The sequence below is a fragment of the Schistocerca gregaria genome, chromosome 2 (assembly GCF_023897955.1).
Source record: "Schistocerca gregaria isolate iqSchGreg1 chromosome 2, iqSchGreg1.2, whole genome shotgun sequence".
NCBI lineage: Eukaryota > Metazoa > Arthropoda > Insecta > Orthoptera > Acrididae > Schistocerca > Schistocerca gregaria.
In genome coordinates this window covers 15,789,063-15,809,509 of record NC_064921.1, presented here as the reverse complement: position 1 = coordinate 15,809,509, position 20,447 = coordinate 15,789,063, and the positions used below count along the sequence as shown (strand labels likewise).

The 20,447-nt window shown below is 43.9% G+C and overlaps 1 protein-coding gene across 1 annotated transcript in view; it reads left to right on the top strand.

The window, feature by feature from the left end:
- Positions 1-20,447, top strand: part of LOC126336241 (glypican-5-like) — a 728,632-nt gene that overhangs the window by 68,391 nt on the left and 639,794 nt on the right. The gene's annotated exons all lie outside the window — the stretch shown is intronic.

Genomic DNA, 20,447 nt, shown 5'->3' with positions numbered 1-20,447 from the left:
CACTATGGGACTTAACATCTGAGGTCACACGTCCCCTAGAACTTAGAACTACTTAAACCTAACTAACCTATGGACATCACACACATCCATGCCAGAGGCAGGATTCGAACCTGCGACCGTATCAGTCCCGCGGTTCCGGACTGAAGCACCTAGAACCGCACGGCCACCGCGGCTGGCACAGAAGTCCTTTCCCAGGCTTAATAGTGTGTGTGTGGGGGGGGGGGGGGGGGGGCTTTAGATAAAACAGTGTCACATTTGGAGTTTCTGCTGGGTAAAGTAACAAGTGCCTTCTACAGTGCATCCCCAAGCTGCTGCCATTTCTTCGACAGGAAAGTGATAAGCTTTCCCGGCAGTGTAGCGCACGCACGCATACAGCTACTGCGTCGCAACGTGCTCTTCGTGGATTACAGCTACTACCCTGGGGAGGATGCTCGCCAGATCCCTCTCAAATTGAACACATGTGGGATGTGATGAAGCAGGAACTCGTTCCCAAGCGCCTGCAAAAACCCTTGCCAAACAGCAACAAAAGCCGCAAGATCTTCGCAGCAATCAATCGCATCATGCTACTCGGCAATATTATGATCGTTTGCATACGAGAACACCCGTCTGCCTTGTCGTCAGAGGGGCGTGGATTGTGTACTGATGTGAATATTAGATCACTCTTTACTCTGACGCGTGAGTTTGATTTCTTCTGAATAATACTCCTACAACACGAATTGCCTGTCGCCTCACTTGTCAATGAAATGGCCTTGTTCTTGAGGCAGTGTATACAAAATACTTAGTAATCGCTACGGCAGTGATTTACAACCGTATTTTAACACTATGTCAGGGGAGGAAGTATCGTGAGAACAGAGCCAGAGGCAGACCGCACTGCCACGACACTCAAATCCGATTAAACATGGCAAGCTACTGGGTGACGATTATTGAACCATATGAAATAAAATCGTCATAACTTCTGGATGGTTTCCATTAGGACGTTCAAACGGCACGGTTAGCCGCGCGGTATGTCGGAAATTAATATGCGCATGCTGTTTGGTTTAGTGACGAAGCTTACTTTCATTTGGATGCGTAAGTCAATAAACGAATTTTTGCGCATTTCGGGGACTGAGAATCCGCATTTCGTGATCGAGAAGTTTCTTCACCCTGAAAGGGTGGCTGTGTGGTGTGCAATGCCCAGTCACTGAATAGTCGGTGCGATATTCTTTGATGGCTGGCCTTGTGGCCGAGCGGTTCTAGGCACTTCAGTCTGGAACCGCGTGACTGGTACGGTCACAGGTTCGAATCTTGCCTCGGGCATGGATGTGTGTGATAAACCTAACTAACCTAAGGACAAGTAATTGTAAGTTCTAGGGAACTGATGACCTCAGATGTTAAGTCCCATACTGCTCTGAGCCATTTGAACCTTTTTTAAAAAATATTCCTTGATGTAACGGTGACTACCGAGCGGTAATGAAAGGTTTGGGAGTTGATTTCATCGTCGACCACGATTTCGACAAGATGTGAATCATGCAAGACGGAGCTCGATCTCATCGAAGCAAGAGAGTGTTTGACGCCCTGCAGGGACACTTTGGGGACCGCATTCTGGCTGTGACGTACCCATAAGCCACTGGCATTAGCCTTGACTGGTTGCCACATTCTCCGTATCTGAACACATCCGACTCCTTTCTGTGGTGCTATATTAAAGACAAGGCGTACGGCAATAAGCCCAAAACCATTCCTGAGCTGAAAACAGCCATTCAGGAGGTCATCGATGCATCGATGTTCTGAAACTTCAGCAGGTCATGCAGAATTTCGCTATTCGTCTGCGCCACATCATCACTAATGATGGAAGGCATATTGAATATGCCGGCCGCTGTGGCCGAGCGATTCTAGGCGTTTCAGTCCGGAACCACGCGGCTGCTACGGCCGCAGGTTCGAATCCTGCCTCGGGCATGGATGTGTGTGATGTCCTTAGGTTAGTTACGTTTAGGTAGTTCTAAGGCTAGGGGACTGATGACCTCAGATGTTAAGTTCTATAGTGCTTAGAGTCATTTGAATTTGAATATATAACATGTCATAACCTAAATCGGAATATCTGTAGTGACGTTTACATGTTGAAAAAACTGTGTGCACACCGTAGTTTGTAAGTAATTTACGTTTTTCTTATGTAGTTCAATAATTGCCACCGTCTGCATAGAAGGTAGTTACAGTTCGTCTTATAATTAACCCTGGACACAGGTCACTGGCCGTGGAACACAGGCAACTGGAAACATGTGTAGTGCAAATCGTATCTGGAGATTGTCTTCAGTGGTCCTCTGGCGGTGAAGTGGACGAAGTCGCCAACAGGTAGTTCCTCAGGTGCAGCGGACTTTGGTCTTCAACCAGGCCGATCCTTCGGACTGCAGCAAGTGTCAAATGCTGTACAGCCTCTTTTCTTAGCGGACTGCTGTGAACAGCTTGGCGCACTGGGGCCAAGTCGGCATGCGGCACGTAGACTCCCCAGGCGCACTGACAGCGGGCGTCCGCAGACAGCGCTCTAGAAGCAGGCACACGGCGTAAGGACCACACTCTGGCGGGACACGACTGCACTACTTGCTAGGTACAGAAAGATACGACAGTAGGAAAGCCTTCTGTTGATACGAACCGATACACGGCTCAGCAATTACATTTTATCTGGGAAAATTAAAGATAGCAAGAATTCTCGTAAGCGGAGTACAATAAGGAAAGTCAGTATAGGTAACTGGAACCTTGATACCGTAAAATGGGTGACAATTGTTAGGAACATCTGCATGACAGCTTGGAATCTCCTTACATCTGCAGTCCAGCTATTACCACAGTGGGCACAGTATATGAACATATCTGGTGCTCAGAGCTTTAGACGAGAAAGTTAAAGAAAGTGTTGAAGTCGCAGATGAACGGTGCCCCTGGAATGAATGCAGTGACCTATGCTGTCTCACCCACAAAACCGGACATTAACGACTCATCGAATCTGTCAACATCTGGATGAAAGTAGCCCTTGTTCCTGACCGGACGACTCAATCGTTGAAGTTCCCTAACGCTAAGCGAAATCTGGAAGCCGACGTGTCTACACACCAGTCCCGTTATCTGTATCTACATCTACGCAAATACCTATTCTGAAAGCCACCGTACGGTGCATGGCGGAGGGTACCGTGTACTTACACTAGTCATTCCTCACTCGTTCCACTCGCACTTGGAGTGAGGGAAAAACAATCGTCCTCTTATTTTGTATTCATGGTCCTTTCGCGAAATGTACACTGGCGGCAGGAGAATCATTCTACAGTCAGCAGAACGACTTACTAAGGCCAGTCTAGAATGGTAGCTAGCATCCGATGATTTACTTTCAGGAAGACAGTTCGGTTTCTGCAAGGGTAAAAGAGCCCTAGACACTCGCAGAATAGAAATTCTTGGGCATTAACAATAAGCACCATCGCACATACCTTTTCTTAATATTAATAGCGCATGCGATAATGTTCATTCTCCGATTCTACTTCATAAACTAAGCAATATGTACAGGTGCCTCGTCAGCTCAATTATAGATTATGGAAGCTTCTTACATCTCTATGCTACCACACGTGGACTTGACACGACTCAATTTTGGTGCATGTGGATATGACTTCGGACAATACGGTCGACTCTGACAACAATCTTAACTGCTGAACTTCCACTGTATTTTTCACGTCAGTATTTGGCGAGAAATGTATCTACCACAAACTTTAGCATCGTAATAGTAGATTAATCACTGTCCTCGAACCCATCAGAAATGCTGAATCCTTGTCTTCTAATTGTGTTGTCATTAGACTGTTTGTGTACCATCGACCTTCCGATGGTCATATAGTCCTTTTCGCAACTGATGTCACATACGTATCTGCCGGAAATCTTCAATGCACAGCGTTACAGTTTTATGAAACGTGGCTTCAGCACAACCGGTCTGGACATCGCGCATCTTTTCGTTCAAATAGAAATGTTGTAAGCAATAACGTCTTCCCCCACGCTGTTAGTTGTTACTGCGGAAGCGATAGAGAGTCGAGAGGCTTTCAAATTCGGTCGTAATTCGGACACTTTCGCCACATATCCATTCAACACGTATCCTGTCTCCAAAAATGTTCCAGAAATGAAGAGAAGGAAAGTAACGGAGGCCAAAAATATAGCCAATGATCTCAACAGACTCGATAAGTTGCCACATTAAATGGCTACCATGCATAGTAGTGTGCGGAAAATAATACGGGAACTAGAAATAACACTCGTATCATTAACAGAAAGCTGTAACTCCTGTTGACTTCGGACCTCACGTCGTTTTGAATCAGTGGAATGCAAAGCCGCATGACAGATTTTCGCTTTCCTGCGTATGGACTCTTCTTTGGTGAAACCTCTCCCACCAGAGACGGAATGAACGACAGTTGCAACATCAGTCGCAATCCGCAGTCCGCAGTTGTGAAGAACCATTCATAAGGGTTTGCAGTGAACTTTCGGCGGCCCTTATCTGCTTCCTCCCGATTAACTTCACAGGTGAATTCAGTGTTTTTGAGAAAACTCTTCACGTTTTTGGGAGACATCGCACTTGTGGTCCCAATATGATGGAACCTCAACTCGCTTTACATATACCGTTTTTGTGGCTTGTGTTGGGCGTTCTCTGGAAGATGGACAGGAAAGACAGGGATTGTTTGTGCCCTATCGCCTAAACAGTCCACATTTGTATTCTCCATTGAGGGTACTGTGAAAAGTCTTGTGTACAAGAGGTACTTGTTGAAAGTGATAAGAATCTACACACAAGAATGTTCGCTGCCTGTTCGAACAACAGCGGATAGAGAGACAGCAATTAAAACACCGCTGACATGCCTGCACAGAAGCTCCGGGGGAAAAAATGAACGAGTGTTGTGAAAGTTGCACCTGGAGAAAGTTACACACGTAATTAAAAATGTTAGAAAAGTACATGCATTTAGACTTCCTGTGTTGACATATTTTCGCTCTTCACCATCCCTGAAAGGTTGTACAGTTGTCACGCAGATATTCTGTATGGAAACCACACTTTACGATCCTGTTATTTTACTCCTAGTGAGTAACAGCTACTTTAGAGCCACCCATGCGTGCACGTGCGTGCCTTCACGTTTCTTCTACAGGGCTGTGCAAATAAAAGTGGTTAGGACCAGTGGATATGATTGGACGCGAATTTATCGATATACCTACACCTCGTGAAGCGCACGCCACGTGTACGCCACCCATGTAAGCCATGCGGGTTCACAGCGTAGTGCGGTCTGTGTCAGTGTGAGTGGAGCATTGGAAAGGGGACGATGTGGTTTCGTGAAACGGTGGGTCAGTTGGATGCTGAGAAGTTTAATTGTGTCAAAATGCCAGCAAAGAGTGGCATCCAACGCTTAGTCCGAAAATGGTGTCATACAGCGTTTTGAACATGTCAAAAAACATCCCGAAACGTGCCCGCACATCAAAAAATGTGGCTGCAGTTCACCAGAAAATACTTCGGAATCCTATCAAATCAAAACGACGCCTGTCGCAAGCAACCAGAGCATCACAATCGCGTAGACGAATGCCCCGCCTGGACCTGAATGTGAATCCCTACGACTGTCTCTTGTTCATGCATTAAAACCTACAGATGCTCTTCAGCGCCTCTAGTTTTCTGAACGGTTGTTCACTGAGATAAAAATGAATGGCTTGGATGTGCATCAGCTTTTTATGTCTGGTGAAGCCTGGTTTCACCTAAGCGGTTATATCACCTCACGGAATCACAGGTTCTGGGCAGTGGAAATCTACATAATTTTCACGAAACACGATTGAATGATCAGAAGGTTAGGATTTGGCTTGCAGTGTGTGTACTCTGCATTACTAGTCCCATCTTCTTTCATCAGACATTGACTTCGGCGCGTTACATTGCCAACATTTTGAAACCATCTGGGGTATGGATGTGTGTGATGTCCTTAGGTTAGTTAGGTTTAAGTAGTTCTAAGTTCTAGGGGACTGATGACCTCAGATGTTAAGTTCCATACTGCTCAGAGCCATTTGAACCATTGAAACCCTCTGCGGTAGAATAACGCAGGGGGAAAAGATTTGCAGTTACTTCCAACAGGATGGAACAACCGCCCACACAACCGGCCGTCTGCGCCCGCCATTGTAGTGCAGTTATATAATCTTAACGCCTGATAGAGTTTGTATGGTCGCCGCCGTCGCTATCGGTGTGCGATTACTTTGTGTGTGGGGGCCCTCAAGTCTAAGGTGTATATCAATAACCCTCATAGTCTTCAAGAACCGCAGCAGAACATTAAAAATGAAACTGCAGCAATTCTAGCAGTACAGCTTCGATCCACCTTTAGCAACTTGCTGATCGGGGCCCAAAAGTGCCAAGAGATGAATGGTGGTGATTTTCAACATCTGCTATAGTCAGGTTAACACTGTCTGTATTTCCTCTTCTGTGTTTGTTTCTGCCCTGGAATTATGTTCTCTGGGCCACTTTTATTTACCCCAACGTGTATTTGAAGAGGAAGGTAGTAATAATGTCAGCCAATATATTTTATTATTTATTTTCTGGAATTAATGATATGTTTCAAAATAATCATGAAAATGATTTGCTACATTTCAACCAGTGCTTATTTTATTTCTTTTCAGTTTAATTTTTATTTCACATTTTAATAGGTTTTCAGCTGTTTGGAGAAATATATAGTATTGACCATTAAAAATACAACACCACAGACGCAGCTCGTAGTAAACATCAAATTGGCATGAGGCGTACTCGATGCTTTAGCGCAAACGGTTAGTGTTTCAGCGTGGCTTCACAGTTGCAAGAGCGATTTATCCTTCCGTAAAACTACTGTCCGCGTTGGGTCATGTCATGTCATGCTGATATGCAGTCAGCGTTTTCAGGAGGACCACACTCGGTAACGTGCAGGATATCAGCGTCGCCACGCGACTAGTTGTTGAGAGGACGTACATAAAACTCGCTATGCTGTGCTGGATCGTACAGCCAATTCATATACTTTGAATCAAGAAATGGGCTTGTCTGCATTAAGACAACTCTCCACAACGACGATGCGTTGACGTCTGGAGCGCCGTAGACTGTCAGCAAGGCAGCCCTGGAAGCGCGCGACCAATACAGATTACAGTCGCAGGTTCGAATCCTGTCTCGGGCATGGATGTGTGTGATGTCCTTAGGTCAGTTAGGTTCAAGCAGTTCTAAACTCAAGGGGACTGATGACCTCAGATGTTAAGTCCCATAGTGCTCAGAGCCATTTGAACGATTTGAACCAAGGCAACCATTCATTGTTGCAGCTTTCCTTGATGTGGCAGAAGAAAGAAGAACAATGGTAGTGCTGCTGGGCCCGATGGCACCACTGGTCATATGAACAGTAAAGTCAGACTCCGCTTCTGCATACAGGAACATGACGGACATATCCATGTATGGAAGCTCTAAGGAGAACGAAAGTTACCAGATTGCATTCGTCATGAGGTCCCATCTATTAGACTTCTGACATGATGAGGCTGATGGCTATTTCCTATCTTTGAGGTTTACGTAATGTTAACTATCGTCAAGGCAACGCAAGACTCTCTGTTGCCCACCCTGCCCCGACCTACCTCAATGTAGAAGATGTTCAACTGTTGTCCAACCCAGCACGTTCTCCACATCATTGACCCACTGAAAAGTCTGGTGATGAAATGTCGAGAATTTGTACAGATCTACGCCATCACTCGCCGGTCACTATGAGAGATGAACTCTGGCGTAGAGATGGGGCAGTGAAATGACGCCCTCACATCTGCCATGCAAGCTCCGTTCGACGGCCGGCTTGTTTAGAGCCGTTCTTTATGCTGGAGATTGCAGTTCTGTGTGCTAAACTTAGCACCCAAATCGCCCACAAATTTAATCGTGTATTCTTCCTTTTGTGCTGTAAGCATACAATAAGAAAAATTTCGTTATCTCCTGCCCTTCCTGCTCTTGAGACATAAATGGCCTGCAGTCTTGAGTCTTCTTGCAGGGTGAGCAAACAATGGTTTGTTTTTCCCTGGTTGTTGTTCTTTTTTATAGGTAGACTCTTCATTTCATTGCTTCCAGCTTTGAAGACAAGTCTCTAAGATCACTCCTTTCTTCTCTTTACACTTCTTGTACAAACTATAGTTGTTTACTACAGACAAGACATGGAGCTACGAAAATATTGTCTCCACCACTTGAATGATTGTATGACAAAACATCGAGTGACCTGCTCTGCCAACAACAGCGCCCATTTATAGGTCTCCACGCCTCAATCGGTAACAGCACAACCCTTGTAGGATCACTTTGTTCGCCATCTAAGTTTATCTGTCTGACTGTTACATATACGAGGAAGAGTTTTTTTTGTGGTGTAAAAACGTCAAGCACCTAAGTCACTGCAATCAAAAGATATGGCCGTTATGTCACGTCTGAAAACCTGTAGAGTACTTCCCGTAGACATAGGAGTCATCAAATTTGGAAGAAACAAGGTTTCTCAGTAAAGAAAGTAAAGGGGAAAAATCAGAAAAAAATCTCTTTTTTATTGAGTTATCGACTTAACATTGAAATATTCTAGAAAGAATGATAATTCCCAGGAGCGTTACTGGTCTTTATCCGTGTCGATAACAGGCAAAAAATCGTTCGGATTCTCGATTCCCGGGATGGATTAATTGCGATATTAGCATGAATTTGGAATGGTATAGGGATTTTAAAAAAAAGGAAGATTGTGATTTTAAGCCGTCCTTGTGCAACACTAGGCATATATTTGTGTAATTAGGAACGATCTTCGTGATTAATTACGTAATTACGTAATTAGGATAGATATTTGGGTCAGTCTCCCACATCTGGAGAATGCATGCGTTAGGGGGTGCACTTAGGCTTTCCATCCAGTCGAATCAGGGTTCGAGTGGTTGATAAGTGATAAGGGTTTTTTTTTTCACTGAGTGTTTGTGTATTGGATTATTTTCGGGTGTTTAAGCGTTGTGAGCGTGTTTGCATGCATTATTTCAGTGATGCGCATGGTGTGTTCTCCATTACTTCAGTAATTTAGGAGTTGAGTTGTTTGATGAAGGAGACCAGACAGCGAGGTCATCAATCTCATCGGACTAGGGAAGGTCGGAGAAGGAAGTTGGCTGTGCCCTTTCAAAGGAACCATCCCGGCATTTGCCTGGAAAGATTTGGGTGAAATCACGAAAAACCTACATCAGGATGACCGGACGTGGGATTGAACAGTCATCCTCCCGAATGCGAGTCCAGTGTGCTAACCACAGTGCGACCGCGCAATTTACTAATTGTTTGCGTCTCTGCACATCAGCATTATTTATGAGTACTTTCGAGGTCCGTAAACTGTATATTTTGACACCAAGCGCGTTAGGGTGAGTGTTTTGCATCAGCGTAATAAATAAATCAGGTGAAATCCGTAGCTAAGTAAATAGTCCAAAAAGTAAATAAAGTACACTCCTGCCTCTCTCCAGTAGCCCAGAACATGCTGATTCGTTTTTCACAGCATTTTTCCCTCCTTCCAGACTGCCGGCAGTGTGAGTGTTTTGTATCAGCGTTATAAATAAACTAGGTGAAATACGTTCCTCGATGTATGCAGGAAATGTGGAAGTGAGTGGTTGGATGACCTTGAAAAGTAGCTGAAACTAGGTAGATGAAAGTGTAGCAAACCCCTTTTCTTATCTATATAAAGCTCTGTGGGACTTCGGCCGCACATAAGGCTGGCCCAGACAGACCTGAGTGTTCTTAGGGAAAAGCGGAGGTTTGTGCCCGGCAGACGTCGGAGGGTCTGAATGTAGACTAGTCAGCTGTCATTATTTTTATCATGAACACGCTCTGCCGCCCGTGACACAGAGACAGCCGGATGACAACGTGACATATCGCGAAGCACTGTAGTAGCAGCGAAGTAGGTCTGTTGCCTCTTGTGCAAAGCCGGGCTGTACTGTTCACATGTTCAGCTATCAACATCTCAGCCTCTTGTGACGGTAACACGAAACTAATTATGTAGATAATATATTTAAACAAATTATATTCGAATTGAACTGAAACGCCATACAACCCCCCCCCCTCCCCCCCCCCCCCCCCCAACCTCCCTGAGGTGCAGGAGTAAGCTCTTACAGTAAAATTGGTGAACATTTTCTAAGATGATGGCGAGAACACTTGATGGTGATACTGCGTATAATTGTTTAAATAAAGACTTGTGTCCAGTGCATGTAAGACAGCTATCGATATCTCAGCCTCTTGCGACGGCAAAATAAATAAATAAATAAATAGAAATTGTATTGGAATTGAATGAGCAACACGATACTAACTTCTATCAGCTGCAGAAGTAAACTCTGAGAGCAACATTCGAAACACACTTGATGGTAGTTCTGCAGCTAATTGTTTAAATAAAGACTTATGTCCAGTTCCTAGGAAGAATTGAGTTAGGTTAGTGGACGTGCCCTTTCTTTCCCGCCATTCTCTTAGGTTAGTAGATGTATTCCAATTGAACTATCTTCCCGCCAAAACTCAAACTTCCCGCGAGTTCGTAGGGCCAGGTGGTGGTCGGATGACTTGGGTTAGTAGAGGTAGCCCAATTGACCTATGTTCTCGCCGTTTTTGGATACCAGTGCTTTGGGGCGACGTCCTTGTTTGTGGTGACGGCCGCCATATTGGACTTGGGGTGACGCCGGCCTTGTCCTGCTACTCACGCTGTCCACTTCTCCCCCTATCTTCGACGACTGTCCAGAAATATGGTAGACGGCAGTGGTTTATAGAACGACGTCACTGGGGACTGGGGACCAAATAGTGTTCTCGGACGAATTCAGCTTCTGTTTGATGGCTACATTTTGGTTCACCGCAGATAGGGGTAGTGGCATCACAGTGACTGCATTCGCACAAGACATACGGCGCGAGCTCGAGGTCTTATGGTATCGGGTGCTGCAATTGAGTATAGCCACAAATGAGAGTCGGTGCGTGTGCAGGGCACTGTGTGCACTACGACCTATGCGAATGACATCCTGCGGCCCGTAGCCAACCCTTTCCGCACACCACCTCAGACGCCATTTTCCAGCAAGACAGTGCGCAACCACATGTCGCTGCACGAACACTTGCCTTATTGTCACGAGGTGTCAGCCTGTTTCAGCGGCCTGCCAGATCAACAGATTGTCACGAATCAAAAACATGTGAGAATGATGAAAAGAGAGGTGCAGCGCTGTGACCCATTGCCAACAACCACAGATGAACTTTGTAACCAGGGGAATGCAGCATTGATGGCTACACCGCAGGATGCCATTCGCGCCTTATACGAATCGATCCCATCACCCATGGAACAAGTTATAAGTGCCCATGGCGAACCCTGTGCCTACCAAGCAAAGCCATTTGAACGGCCAAACTTACAATGAACGGACCTTACGCAAAAAGCCATAGTCAAGCGCCCAGAGTTTGTATAAACTGATCACATACTATTATCATTATCCATTATTATTTGTCTGTTGGCGGGTATTCACAAACCAGACCGGAAAAGCCACAATAGATCAAAAACCTTGGCATAAAATTAACTGATTCTCAATTGTATACGCCGTCGTTGAGTAAGCACAAACCTACTGATAGCATGCTTTAACACATGTTTTGCCTAGCGATAAGGCTAAAATTACTGGAGGTATTTTCCTCTAATAGAAATTTTTTCTCTGCTGATAATAACCGATAAATGTGTGTTCTTCGTGTCGTGTGAGTACAAGTTGTATACCAAGGTCCAAATAGCGATAACTGCCGGCATCTCAACTTTCCCTAAAAGTTTTGTTTGAAATACAGGACTGACACGATTTTTTCGTCACCTCATCTCTTCTTCTTGCAACTATCTGAAGATGCCGTTGCTCCACACTTTCTCTGTTCAATGGAGTCCTCGCAAACATGTCCTGAGAAATGTGTCCTCAGATACAGCGACAGTTGCGAGATATTCGGTCCTTGTATTTCAAACTATTTTGTACCTCTCCAGACTACGAGCTCACTCGTAAGCAATTGAATTACAGACAACTAGCTCATATACTAATGTTCATTAAAAGTGCAATAGCTTGAAGATGGATCAAAAACCGCCAAACTTGTATGAAGTATACTACACTCCTGGGTATGCAAATGATAAGCATTTCAGCGAAACCGCAACAAAGCGATAGGAGAAGGAAAGATAGGGGGGTTGCTCATTGAGAAACTGCGTTTGAATGATGTTTGTGAGTAGATTGTGATATGCCTCGAGTAAGAAGGACTTGTTCACACGGCCATTGTCGAGTCCCATAACTGAGTTTTTCTTGAGATTTCGCGACAGTGTTTGTGAGTTAGCTAGTTTGTTAGATATATGTTCCACGTTATACATCATTTGAACGATTATTTTATCGAAATGAAGTGTAACGAGTCAGTTTACAGGATACGCATACGTGATTAGCTTTATCATTAAGAAACGGATTATCATTTTATTCCTACTCATGTAACTACAGTTAAAAACATGGTTTTTCTGGATAATATCTTTTACGAAGAGATACGTCAGTGTAAGAGGAGGAATTGTCCAGAAGGAATGCTTTTAAATTAGATTTAAAACTTTTTTCTCTACCTGTCAGGCATGTTACGTTATTGGGAAAATTATCAAAAAATTTTATTGTTCCGGTCGGAACTCCTCTCTGATCCACTGATAGCTTTAATAATGGGTAATAAAGATCACTTTTCCCCTAATGTTTTAGGTATGTACATAACTGTTCTTGTCAAATTGTGATGGATTATTTATGACGAATTTCATTAGCGAACATGTGTATTGCGACGGTGCAGTTAAAATGCCTAGCTGCTTGATGATTTACCTACTTATGTCCGTGGGTAAACGCCACATATTATATTTATGCTCGCTTTTGTGCAATCAGTACTTGTTGACTGGAAATATGTCAGCAGACTGACACGTTTGTTTCCAGGGTTAGAAATTATACGAAGAGTAAAAGTTTGAGAAGCTCAATAATATGCTTCTTCCACCTCAAGTTTTCATGTACACCCAAGTATTTGGAGCTACTGACCGATGCTCATGTGCTACGTCCATTACTGATATGACTATTTGTTTTATAGAAAACTGAATGCAGAACTTCCAGAAAGTCCATTTTCAGAGAACCACTTATTAACTCTTTGGAAAATATCGTTTACTAACTCTTCTGTTGTTTCTCTCTAAAGGGAATTATTATATGACTGCAAAAGTGCCAATTTTGGTTTCTGAGTGTAATGTGTTAGGTTTTTACATAGGTATATAAGTAACAGGAATGGACCCAAAATTGAACCCTGTGGGACTTCCTTTGTGATTTTTTTTTCTTTTTACCCTGTCACTAAAATTTTCTACCTTTCCAACATTGTATCAGTTATTCAGCATAGCCCTCTACATTCTGTTATACATGCATCATTGAAACCACCTCTCTGCAAAGCCATCAGTTCCATTGAATTGTGTTTTTCTAAGCTAGCATCATGAGAAAGACAATAGAAGGCCTCGGAGACTTCACAAAAATACCAGTTGATCGTAAAGGGAGTTTGGCGGTTGGTCTTTGTGAGAGAGACTCTTGACGTGGCTGTAGCGTCAAATCTTCTATTACATACGGTAAGGACTGCAGGTGACTTGAGATAATGTCAAGCAGGTTTGGAACACAACTTCTAAATTTATTCAGAAACATTATTAATGGTAAGGACGGTAAGAGAGGCGTACGAAGTGACAGGCCGTGATTCTCCATCCAAGTTTTGCGAAGGTTAAGACAATCCGTCGTTGGAGTATCTTAGTGAGTCGTCATATGTGGTTCTTTGTACCTGTTTTGCCGAGAAGCTCTCGAAGTTTATGCCCCTCGCAGTAACAGAATCGGTTTCTCTGTAAAGTGCAAACTTATTTCCTGCGATTCTAAGTGATGAAGCGGAAAGCTGTATTGTTCGGAATAACGTTCAAAATGGATGTCATAATGTATATTTGTTTACTAAACATTACAAACTGGAAATTTTAACACAATGAATAATGGATGATTAACAGGAAACTAACAACTTCCTGTGAGCACGGTCTTAGGACGAAACTACACTGGAAGGCGTCCTATTGGCGACTCGCGTCTATGGCGCGCAGCCTCTACTCGCACTTACACTCGTGATTTTTCGTAGCATTTCGTACGTTTTCTCTAGTTTAAGAATCGCTCATATATTTATTAAGATGATCGATTTCTCAGGTTTTAATATTGTTGTAAGAAAGTTCATATGACGTACAGGCTTCTCTTAGTATCTATGCTGGAAAAAGTTACTTTTATTAGCAAATGTATATTAAACAAGATTACTTGCTTCGAGCCAGAATAATTGTTTTTCCTGCCGCTGCTGATGTAACGGGCGTTCTTATGTCCAGCCGCAGCGCCTCACACAGACGTGCTCTGGCTACGCCAGGTGCTCCACCAGCTCCGTCATGTAGCCTGGGAACAGAAATCTTACTCCCGATTGTGTGTATTCTGCAGTACCGCTTTCCTGACTCAATGCTACAAGGTATCTGCAGACGCGATACGAAATTATAAAACTGGAAAATACGGAAATGAAATTTGTCTGGTACCTTACAAACTCACAAAAAGTCATTGGACTGTTTTCCCTCATCCATCCCACACCCCGTATCTCGCACCTTCCGACTGCCATGTGTTTGGCCACATGGAGGAGGCACTCCGCGGAAAGCAGTAATGAATGACTGGGTGGTTACTGATGGAGCAAGACGCAGGCCCTGACGTCGACCATTAGGGTGGTACCATGCAGGCATATAGGCCCTACCAGTAAGGCGGCGTAAGGCCGTCGCATCGAACGGAGATTATGTCGAGGAATAGGATTTTGTAGGCCAAAGAATGTGGAATGCAATGGTGTATTGGAGCGCTAAATAAAAACAGCCTGCTTTCAGAAAAAAAGTGTTGCATTACTTATCGAACGCCCCTCGTACTTCGATGACGTACTTTACTATCCGTTACTATTTTCTTACAAAACTTGGCTTTTTCGTTCTTTGTACTACACCGTGCAGCACTGCGCAGCCACATGACGGGTATCAGAGAAGCCACATATGCGAGACGACGTTGTGACGATACCTGCAGAGCCAGGGAGTATCAGGAGCATGGCGAGCATTGTTGCAGTTTCTATTGTTGTGGGAGTAGAGAGGGGCTTCGCTGATTGTGATGCGCTTAATGACAACACCACGCCCACGATCCTGTGTACAGCGTCGTAACACATGTATTGGCGTGTGGAGGTCCGAACGTTACGAGTTTGCGCCTATCGCTCTAATTTTTGCCGCAACTGACGTACAGTATAAGATCCGCAGAGAATTCCAATATTGTTAATGTTGATGTGATGGCCGAGAGCTGTTAGAAGGAATTCGTAGATCAATGCATTGTATCTAAATGTAAAGTCAATACGTAGAGCGCCTCCTTTAACAGGTAAAGTGTACAGTAAATTATAACACGCAATACACTGAAGAAGTGTATTTGTTATCAAACTGAAAGTGTTGGGTGAAAATTAAGCATAATTAGATGGGGACTTAGTACACAAATTTAAATGTCCAGCACATTTGTGCTGAAGATGGCAATATTTCTTGCTGAACTCTGTGGCAGTTCGTAACCACAGATTCCCAACCATGCCAGTTTTCACCATCAATTATTATAAAACACCTTGTGAATGGACTCGCGGAGCACATGTGTCTCATACAGTTTGCGTCCTTAGTAGAGTGAATTAGGCGTTCATCTACAGCCGTTTCTTAAAAAAACGGACGAATTTCTGTACAAACAACGTTGTCAATCGGCAGTTCGGCAGGGCGTAAGTCAAGTTATGTTGCTGTTAGGGAATCGACCGCGCTAATACGAACAGTTTCGCGTATTAGGACATAGGATTTTGTCCAGTGTGGCAACGAACGTGAGGTTAGCGTTCGCTTCAGCACGCACTTAGTGTTGCTACCTGCAGTCTCGCCAGTAAAGCCGTGTCATACGGAGTGGTAGTGCTTATGTAAGGTTACCTGACGGCTAGCGCGACGGCTTTTTATTACAGCAGAAAGACACTGTGGACTGCTAGCATGTGAGCTTGGACCCAGATGCGCATGCTTGTGAGTGATAGCTCCTGCACTGTTTTTCTTATAGGCTCCTTGAATGCTACTTACGCTGTCTAGACAGATCCGTCGCCGCTTGACGTCACAGTCTGAGAGCGCGGCTACTATATAAACAAATAGTTCAAATGGCTCTATGGGACTTCTCAGGTCATCAGCCCCCTAGAACTCAGAACTACTTAAACCTAACTAACCTAAGGACATCACATACATCCATGCCCGAAGTAGGATTCGATATAAACACGCTTGTACATAGTTATACATCACAACTCTGCAATTCACAGTTAAGTGCTTGGCAGAGAGTTCATCGAACCACTTTGGTACTATTTATCTACCGTTCCACTCTCGAATAGCACGAGGAAAAAACGAATACTTAAATCTTCCCACGTGCGCTCTCATTTTTCTTATTTTATTACGATTTTCATATTTGTGTAGGTGGCAGTCAACAAAATATTTTCACATTCAGAGGACAATGATGGTGGTTGAAATTTCGTAAAAATATCTCGCCGCAACAAAAATCTCCTTTGTTTAAATGGTACCCACTACAACTCACGCATCGTATCCAAAATATTCTCTCCGGTATTTCGCGACAGTACAAAACGAACTGCCCTTCTGAACTTTTTCAATGTCCTGCATCACTCCTATCTTATAGCAGTACTCTAGCAAAGGACAGACAGGCGTAGTGTAGGCAGTCTCTTCAGCGGATTTGTTACATCTTATAAATCTTATATCAATAAAATACAGTCTTTGGTTCGCCTTCCCCACAACGTTACTTTGTGATCGTTCCTATTCAAGTTGTTCGTAATTGTTACCCCAGATGTTTGGTTGAATTTACAGCCCTTAGATTTGTGTGACTTATCGTGTAACCGAAGTTTAACGGATCTCTTTTAATGCCAATGTGGAGGATCTGACGCTTTTTTTATTCAGCGTAAATTGCCGTTGTAAATACTCTCTAGATTGTCGTACAGATGACAAAATGGTAGATATCGAAATAGACGACAGAGGGATAGAGAAACAATTAAAATCGCTCAAAAGAGGTAGATGCCATGTTTTTTGACTTTCTTCAAATCACATTAATCATGGAATGGAAACACATAGCAACAGAACGTACCAGGGTGACTTCAAACACTTTGTTACTGGAAATGTTCAAAATGTACTCCGTTAGCGAGGATACATGTATCCACCCTCCGTAGCGTGGAATACCTGATGCGCTGATGCAGCCCTTGAGAATGGCGTATTGTATCACAGCCGTCCACAATACAAGCACGAAGAGTCTCTACATTTGGTACCGGGATTGCGTAGACAACAGCTTTCAAATGCCCGCATAAATGAAAGTCAAGAAGGTTGAGGTCAGGAGAGCGTGGAGGCCATGGAATTGGTCCGCCTCCACCAATCCATCGGTCGCCTAATCTGTTGTTGAGAAGCGTACGAACACTTCGACAGAAATGTGCAGGAGCTCCATCGTGAATGAACCACATGTTGTGTCGCACTTGTAAAGGCACATGTTCTAGCAGCGCAGGTAGAGTATCCCATATGACATCATGATAACGTGCTCCATTGAGCGTAGGTGAAAGAACATGGGGCCCAATCGAGACATCACCAACAATGCCTGCCCAAACGTTCACAGAAAATCTGTGTTGATGACGTGATTGCACAATTGCGTGCGGATTCTCGTCAGCCCACACATGTTGATCGTGAAAATTTACAATTTGATCACGTTGGAATGTAGCCTCATCCGTAAAGAGAACATTTGCACTGAAATGAGGATTGACACATTGTTGGATGAACCATTCGCAGAAGTGTACCCGTGGAGGCCAATCAGCTCCTGCCAGTGCTTGCACACGATGTACATGGTACGGAAACAACTGGTTCTCCCGCAGCACTCACATATAGTGACGTGGTCAACGTTACCTTGTACAGCATCAACTTCTTTGACGCTGACATTAGGGTTATCGTCAACTGCACGAAGAATTGCCTCGTCCATTGCAGGTGTCCTCGTCGTTCTAGGTCTTCGCCAGTCGCGGGTCATAGGCTGGAATGTTCCGTGCTCCCTAAGACGCCGATCAATTGCTTCGAACGTCTTCCTGTCGGGACACCTTCGTTCTGGAAATCTGTCTCGATACAGGCGTACCGCGCCACGGCTATTGCCCCGTGCTAATCCATACATCAAATGGGCATCTGCCAACTCCGCATTTGTAAACATTGCACTGACTGCAAAACCACGTTCGTGATGAACACTAACCTGTTGATGCTACGTACTGATGTGCTTGATGCTAGTACTGTAGAGCAATGAGTCGCATGTCAACAAAAGCACCGAAGTCCTTCAATTGGGCCAACTGGCGGTGAAGTAAGGAAGTACAGTACATACTGACGACACTAAAATGATCTCTAACATGGAAATTAAGCGTTTCCGAACACATGCCCACATAACATCTTTTCTTTATTTGTGTGTGAGGAATGTTTCCTGAAAGTTTGGCCGTAGCTTTTTGTAACGCCCTGTATAGCAATACATGTGAAGCCATTGTTTCTAAATAATTTAATTTTATTTCCTTCCGTAATTTGTTTTGGAATGTTTTGTTCATCATTCTGTGTACTAAGTGATATCTGTTAATCTTATTTTCTATATCGGTGTCCACATCAAAGCTCATTCGCATCCTACATAATTACAGCTAGAGACCTTTTCAAGTGGGATATTATCTAACATTATTTTTGAGCGGCTGGGTTATTTCACATGATGAGTGACGATTTCAGTTTTCTTTACTGATACACGAAGATCACATTCTCTTTTCCCTAATTCACGTCTGAACCGTTAAAATTTACTTTCGATATCTTTTCTTAAAGAATTTACTCTATTTCCTATAGATTCATCAAGAACATTAACACACTATGTGAGCGTGGTCGTAGTTGCCAAGGAGTAACTGGTGGAAACAACTTAAATTTCAACCAATGGAAATTTTATTCATAAAAGCCTTTTCAAAAACAGATTTAAAATTTATAAGCAGAAAAGCACCCTCGAAATATCAAGTTACAATTTAACAAATGTGAATTTTATTCCTAAAACTTTTTCAAAACAAATTTAAAATTATAAGCAGAAAAGCACCCTCGAAATATCAAGTTACAATTATTCAGAGGCAGAATATATATATATATATATATATATATATATATATATATATATATATATATATATATATGGTGCAAATCTGCAACACACCAACACACCAGATTACGTTAAACTAAAAATTTTAACAACTCACACAAACACATTAACTATGCACCCCTGAAGAGGGATGGAAATGGCACAAACACTCACACTAAGAAATTATTTTCCACCAAAGTGCAATTTGTTTTTAAAAGGGCCCTTGCGGTGGAAGGGTGGCAACTTTATAAAAATGACTATGTAAATAAAACCCATGAAATTCAGACTTACACAACGTGTACAACATGACCTACATTACACATATACCTCCTCGCAATATGATCGGTAAGATAAAAACATATTACAGGAATTCGGCCTTTACCTTAATTCTGCAACCTCGTTTACACCGAATGCGACAAACATGACAGAGGCAGCTATTGACGTACGGCACACCGACAGACAGACAGACAGACACTAACTGCCTACCAAATGCGGACGAGAGGCTGACCAAGAAAACAAGTAGAATTTAACAAATAAATGGAACAACATATGATCAATCACTTAACTTCTACCAAACTGCGATTTCCGGTGAAGACCAGGCGCAGCACCCCAGAACGCTCTCCCGAACCGTCTGCTGCCAGCCGCTTCAACGGACGCAGGAAGGCGCGCCGATTTCCCGTCTCACGGCGTTGCATCTCGCACCGGCCAGACCGATGTGGTGGATTGACCCCTGTTTGTCTCGTGTTGGCCGCGAAGCCGCTACGCCTCCTCGCTATACGGCGCGGCCACTGGACTCACGTGGCGACCTCACATGCACCGACGCTCCAGGTGGACAAGTCATCCCAGTGCGCGACCGGCCAACCGATCGATCCAACCGCCAATGCCCATTGCCTGAGCAAACTCGACCAGACTGGCAGCCTAACACATACTAGCACTCCGGACGTCAGACAGACACTAACCGCCCCTCCAATGCGCACGAGATACAGATCCAGACTAACTTGGCTGACAAACTCACCAGACTCGCCCAGACTGACAGATTGACTGACTCATACTGAACAACTGCCGAGCTCATAGCGCTCCTTAAATGCACGTGAAAAGGCAACGTTTCCCCTTTCCCACCAGAGGGAGACACAAAAGCTGCGATTGCCACAGAGACTGCTTTACATTACGCGCCGCGGCGCGCTCTTCAAAACAGCAAATTTTACCACGGCTCAATGTCGTTTATACACTGCTTTTTGTAGTCGAATTCTACT